This window comes from Mastomys coucha, unplaced genomic scaffold (genome assembly GCF_008632895.1).
Source record: "Mastomys coucha isolate ucsf_1 unplaced genomic scaffold, UCSF_Mcou_1 pScaffold7, whole genome shotgun sequence".
Classification (NCBI taxonomy): Eukaryota; Metazoa; Chordata; class Mammalia; order Rodentia; family Muridae; genus Mastomys; species Mastomys coucha.
Window position 1 is genome coordinate 84,601,148 of NW_022196913.1, and position 7,168 is coordinate 84,608,315.

General features: G+C 36.4%; 1 pseudogene; it reads left to right on the forward strand.

The window, feature by feature from the left end:
- The first annotated feature begins 1,231 nt into the window (after positions 1–1,231).
- Positions 1,232–1,582, forward strand: LOC116081563 (annotated as a pseudogene).
- Positions 1,583–7,168: the final 5,586 nt, after the last annotated feature.

Below are 7,168 nucleotides of genomic sequence, written 5' to 3' on the forward strand. Positions count from 1 at the left end.
AAAAAAAAAAAAAAAAAACCTAAGTAAAGAACAAGAAAAGGCAATGTTAATTATCCCAGTTTTATCAGTGAACACATGGTACTCTATAAATAACATAAAAATATTGAATAATGTCTAAAAGGAAAGTAGGCTATTTCTATGTTTAGTGTAGAAGAAACCAGTACTGGTCAATACTAATAGTCATTCCTACATATATTTCAAACATTGCATTCAGCATTTTAGACAGAGTATATCAATCAGTGCTCAGAAATGTAGCAGATGCTTACTGCTTTTACTGTTCTAAAGTAGAAGAAAATGTTGATTCAGAAAAATAGTCTAATAAAATTCTCCAAGTAAAATAGATTAAAACTGGAAGGCTTAAAAATCAAATCCAAGCACAGTATGTCTTTATAGTTTAGACCCTGAGCCCATTCTAATTTGACAAAAGGGTATTGTCTAGGTCACATATTAGTTTAACATATGCACTTTGATTTTGGAAACCCATTTTCAATACCATGGAAATGTACCACAAACTTTATATTGATGTTATGAGGACTGAGCTTGTGTTTACATTGGAAACTTATCAAATTATATAGTGAAATTCATCTTCATTTCAAAACGTATTTTGGTAAAATGAAATAAATACAGCCTTTATTAAGATCCATTAGATGTATTTGACAGCATTTGAATATAATTGGAGTATGTTCCCAAAAAATGTTGAATGTTGGAAGTTTGTTCCCTAGTAAAGTGTATTTGGATATGGTGTGATAGTTAAGTAGTAGAGATTCATGAAATTTATGACATTAGAGTTCAATAGGCTGGGAAAAAAATCAGTGCAGACTAAGTTCCCAGGGGAATGTGTGTTAGGAAAGATCTAATACCTTATTTGAAATCCTCTGCTGTATAGAATGATCACTTCTGTTAAACAGTCTCATAATTGTTAGTACCAATCTCCACAAGAGCCTAGCAGTAAGCATAAGATTGAGCAATCTGACTTCTATGAACAATTCTATGATGACTGATAAAAATAGAATTTCTATATCAAGTATCCAGACATAAGTATTTTGTAAAGTAATTTCAAAATTATCTGAAACATGAATCAACTAATGCTATTTAATTTAGATAAGAAAACAAAATTATCCTTTTTCTTCAGCTGCTACCCAGATGATGGTCCTTCCAAGAAATCTAAGGCCGCATTCAGATGAGGTCCTTTCTTCATCTAGTGACTAGCACTGTGCTGGCAGCTGGCAACATGGCCTCTGTCTCCAAGCATGCTTGCATCTACTCTGTTCTCAAACTGTACAAAGACCACTAAGTGATGGTTACAGAGGATAAAATAAATGCCCTCATTAAAGCAGCTGGTGTCACTGTTGAACTTCTCTGTCCTGGCTAGTTTGCAAAGGCAACTGTGTTATCTGCAATATAGGGGTTGGTGGGCCTGCTCCTGAAGCTCTAGTGGCACCTGCAGGTGGTCCTTCCTGACTCACTGCTGCTTCCCCAAAGGAAGAAAGTGGAAGCAAAGAAAGAAGATTCTGAGGCTTCAGGAAATGACTTGGTCCTTTTGACTAAATTGCTTTTGTCAAAATGTCCAATAAACAGCTAAACCTGTAACAAAAAAAAAAAAAAAAAAAAAAAACAAGAGAAAGAAAGAAAGAGACAGAGACACAGAGATAGAGAGAGATAGAGAAGAAAGAAAGAAAGAAAGAAAGAGAGAAAGAAGGAGAGAAAGAAAGAGAAAGAAAGAGAGAAAGAAGAGAAAAGAAAACTAGCAGTTATTTGGTGAGGTCATCATAAAATCTAAGCCTGTGCAGTCTTGCAGATGTACTTTCATAAGTTCTACTGTGACTGAAACATAATCATAATGTTAATCCTAGGAACTCTCCCAGAAGACCTTTTACTACCCTTCTACTTTCATTTCATTGATAAGTACTGTTTACCAAATATAGAGAAATATATACCAGTACTGTTTACCAAATATAGAGAAATATATACCAGTGCAATATATAAAAGGTAAGATGCAACAGGTTTTGTAACCTTGAGAATTAGTTTTACTGATATCTATTTTTTTTTTAAATTTGTTTTGCTTGTTTGTTTGTTTTGGCGGGGGTTGGGGGGGAGACTTTTTTTTTTTTTTTTTTTTTTGAGACTGAGTTTCTCTGTATAGTCCTGTCTGTCCTGGAACTCACTCTGTAGACCAGACTGGCTTTGAACTCAGAAACCCACCTGCTTCTGCCTCCCCAGTGCTGGGATTAAAGGCTTGTGTCAACACTGACCAGCGTGATATTTATTTTCAATAGACTATACAGCTGGATATTAGAAAGTGACTTCTCTAATATTATAAGAAAAAAGTTCCTTGATTTGCTTTGGATACAGTCTTGCATATTGTATCTGGTCTCAACTTTCTCATATTGCTACAAAGGCTCAATCTTTCCTCAAGGTGATTCAATGTCCAGCATGTTCCATCAGGAACACAAGAAAATACTTGTTGATTAAAATTAATAACATTGCATTGTCACCGCCCTTGTCGCTGTCTCACTGATCAGCAGAAATAAGGAGGTGACCATGAACCCTTCTCCAAGAAGTTTATTCAGGAATCTTGTAATCTTACTTCTTACATCTTATTTCTTACATCTTACTTCTTCTATCTTACTTCTTACATCTTACTTCTTACATCTTACTTCTTACATCTTACTACTTGCATTTTACTTCTTCCATCTTACTTCTTCTTACTTCTTCTATCTTACTACTTAAATCTTACTTCTATCTTACTACTTACATCTTACTACTTCTAGCTTACTTTTTACATCTTACTAATTACATCTTACTTCTTTCTTCTTACTTACTCCTATTCCTATTCCTATTCCTATTCCTATTCCTCTTATCCCCCAGCCCTCATGGATTAAATACTTTCCCTGGTCCCAATCAGCATTGGCTATGTGGCAAAACATAATAAGTTGTGGGAAATCATGCCATCTTGCATCACAAACTGGAGGCACTCAGCTTTTCCAACTAAGGGCTTGTTTATCACAATGCTCTCTGTTCTGGCCAGAGACCAGGTGTTCAAAATATATAGGGTGGCAGTTGTGGCTCCCTACAGTTCACCCTTTTTGTTTTAAATGCAACAGGCAAGAGTAGAGGTCTGATCTCCAGTAACCATGAGAAGGACATTGCAATGGCACTATAACCTGATGGTAATATCTCTTGGCAAAATATCAAACCCATCTTCAAGAACATGTACAGCTATTTTGTACTACAAACCAGGCTTGTTTAGCCACTCGGTACATGCCTCTGTCTTAGGTGATTTATTTGCCAAAGCCCTAACCTGTAGCAGCCAAGTTGGTGCCATGCCCATCCTATGCCTTTTTCCTGGAGGTGAGACCTGAGGCATCAACCCACATGCAATCAGACATGCTCTCCAAGAGACCACTAGAAGCTGATATCTAGTGCAGTGCTTAGCCTCCCATCTTGAGCATGAAGAAGAGCATACACTATTCATTCAGAATAGTTAACCAAACCTGTGAATATTGTCCTGCCTCCAGAGCTGCAAATGCTTGCACTACCAAAGCAGCCTGACATTGCTGCCGGACCCGCATAGATGCACCACAATGCCAATATACTGACAAGAACCAGTAAAGCACCCACGGTTCCAATACCCATTGTACAACCAATCTTAACAATAATTTCTCAATTTAAAAGCCATTACTTACTTCTTGCATATTAGTTTAAGATGTAAATGGTTTATAACACAAGCCTCAACTTTAACCAATCACTATTATAAATATAAACACTAAAGCAAACTTTCTGAGAATAAACTGTGTATCTGAAGAAATACTAAAATATCTGACTAGATTCTAGTCACATAATGTTTCCAGTTTAAATTTTCTATACACCAATTAAATCACTTTCAGTACTAAAGATAACATTGATTCTGTACCAAATAGGAACATATGAATTTAACTTAATAACAAATTATAAGGCTTTCTATAGCTATATAATTAAATCTGGCTATTTCTTTCCCATTTCAAATATAACCATTTTACATTTTCTAGAAACACAACTTATTAACAATTTTTTCTAGCCCCAAAGCCCAGGGAACTGGGTAGATGACTCATCATAACTTCTTCAAGCTGAACGAGGGCGTAGAGATATGAGGGAGGGTGGAAGGAAAAACAGAACTGGTCTTCTGATGCCTGTGTCTTAACTGGATCAGGCTGAAGTTCAGGACATCAGGAGTTCAGGCAGGCAGTTTTGATGAAGAAATTCACCAATGCTGTATATTTCTGTAACATATAAATCTCAAAACAAACTTTCAGTATCATTAAGATATATATTTTTGTTTGATTCTCTGTGCAGTGCAGGGACTGATGGCATGTCCCTGAGGGTGACTTGGTCTCTGTTCTAATTGGCATGCTTGTATCACATGACCCAACTTTGGAGTGTGCTAGAGTCCCTTTACCTAGGTGATCACCCACAAAACTACATCTCCCATTAGTCCTTCCCAGCCATCTGGAGCCACAGCTGTTCCAAGTTTCCTTTTTAAGTTTGTTTACTCTAGGGGCAAAGGTGCTAGTAGTTTAGCATTACTACCATGTTTTGATAGAATTTGGTTTATTTTTATTTTTTTATTTACTTTTTATTTCCAAGGCAAACTAACTCTTTATTTGTCTCCAGACTGCTCATCACTTGTCTCTACTTTACTAGACTCCACACCTTTTTTAATTCTTGTAATGTTAAGGTATTACCATAACTTAAACAAAACTCAGTTTTAAATATTTTATTTTCTTTAGAATCAATATCAAAGCAGTACTGTCACATTACAAAGTTTAGCTGCCAATTCTTACATATGGATGCATGACAGTGCAATTTTGAATACATCAAAGACATCGTTTTAAATCTTATCTCTGGTCCAGGCCTCACCCTTGGCTTCTTTAAATTTATAAGAGGTAAGAATTACATAAAATATCATGAAGACCTGTTTTCCTGGGTCGGCTCATGCTGCGTGTTGTTGCTTAACATGGCTCCAACCCTGAGTTACTAATTTTAAGCTAATTTTCTTTTACCAATATTACATGCAAAAAGCTGTAGTCCCCTTTAAGAGCGGCTCATGCAGACACTCAGTCAGCCTCTATCAGCTCCTTTTCAGCTGTGTGAGGACTGACTCAGCCAAGTTCTTTATGACTTTAAGTGGCAGTGTAAGTTTAACTCCTGACAGACAATGGCTTTGATTCGCCCTTAAGGGGACTTTATCACTCTAACCCAGAGATCTTATTGCCTCTTCACCGTGGTCCTTATTGCTCCAACTTGGAGACCTTATTGCTTCTTTACCAAAGACCTTATTGCTCCAACCCAGAGACCTTATTGCCTCTTGACAGAGGTCCTTCCCTTTTGTCCCATCTTACCTGGGAACTTACCACTTGACTGCCCTGACTGCAAGGAGTTCTGAGCCATATATTTTCCCCGTAGGGACTTCTTCATTCCCCGTACGGGCCACCATTTGTTGCCGCCTTTGTTGCAGCCTCACCAATCATCGAAATAAGGAGGCGACCACGAACCCTTCTCCAAGCAGTTTATTCAGGAACCTTGTAATCTTACTACTTACATCTTACTACTTACATCTTATTGCTTCTATCTTACTTCTTACATCTTACTAGTTACGTCTTACTTCTTTCTTCTTACTTACTCCTATTCCTATTCCTATTCCTATCCCTATTCCTATTCTTATTCCTCTTATCCCCGAGACCTCACGGGTTAAATACTTTCCCTGGTACCAATCAGTATTGGCTACATGGCAAAACATAATAGGCTGTGGGAAATCATGCCATCTTGCATCACAAACTGGAGGCAGTCAGCTTTTCCAACTAAGGGCTTGTTTATCACAATGCTTTCTGCTCTGGCCAGAGACCAGGTATTCAAAATATATAGGGTGGCAGCTGCGGCTCCCCACATTGCATCAAAAGTCTTAATAATCAGTTAAAATTCACATTTATAAACTATAGAAAACAATGTGAAGCTCATTGGAAGTTATGTTAAGACAGATCTTAGAAGGGATTCTAAAATAGAGAGAGTGCTTACATAACAGTGTAAAAAATATGTTAATTTTTGGTGTTGAGACAAAACAACTGGTGAAATTAACACAAAGAAGGAAAGATTCAGTTTGTCTCACAGTTTCAGGAGCTTTAGTCTATGACTAGAGAGTCTTCAGTTTGTAACAAAGGAGAGTCTCATCATGGAAGAAAGACAAGGACAATCATGGAAGTCAAGAAGCAGAAGTCGGTAGGGAGGAATATGATTACAGTCTCACATTAGTAACAATTTCCCTAACAGCTCCATTTTTTTTAAACTTTCTACCCAATACCAATAATAATAACCAATATTATTTAAACCATTGTTCCCATGATTCAGTCATTACCCAAGTGCCCATTCTCTGAATATTATATTATAGAGAAAGATATAACAAAGGCATATCAAGGATATTATATTCTTAAGCAATAACATCCCAAGTAGATTCTATATTTTTCTTTGATTTATTTGTTTTTAGTGAATCTCATAAACAGTAATATGTTAGAGGTTTGGTCTTTATTGTCATAGTATTTAAAGACAGTAGCAGTATTTAGAAACTATAGATTAGTAATTATGGTTGGCTTAAAGGAAATTTGTGAGTGTCTTTTAGGGTAAGCAAATGCCACCTTAAATTCAGTAGCAAAAAAAAAAATGCAAAGATTATCTCAGTAGGCATGGTTGATGGATTTGAAATCACTAATAGAAGCTCTAGTGTGGTGTACAATATTCTTTTGATTCTTAAATATCTGTAGAAAGTGGATCCATGTAAATGGGTACTGAAATAACCTTCATCCACTTTTGTAATGCTTTTCACATGCAGTTGGGTGGAAAGGAGTGCCCACATCCATGTATGTAAACCCTACCTAAACTTTGAAAGTAACTTAATGTATTCATTGATTTTTAGAAGGAACTTTGGTGGATTTTTGTCTCAGTTTGCCTTCAAGCCCTTGGTGAAAGATTACATATTGCTTTATTTCTCCCCCTAGGGAAAGATTTTAACAGCAGTTAGGCCCTCAGGTTATGGTCATGCTCCCATAAAAATAAATTGTCCCTCGAGAAATGTCACAAGCTACACCTATATAATCTTACTAACATAACAACTTAAATGTGAGCTAAATAAGAACAACAA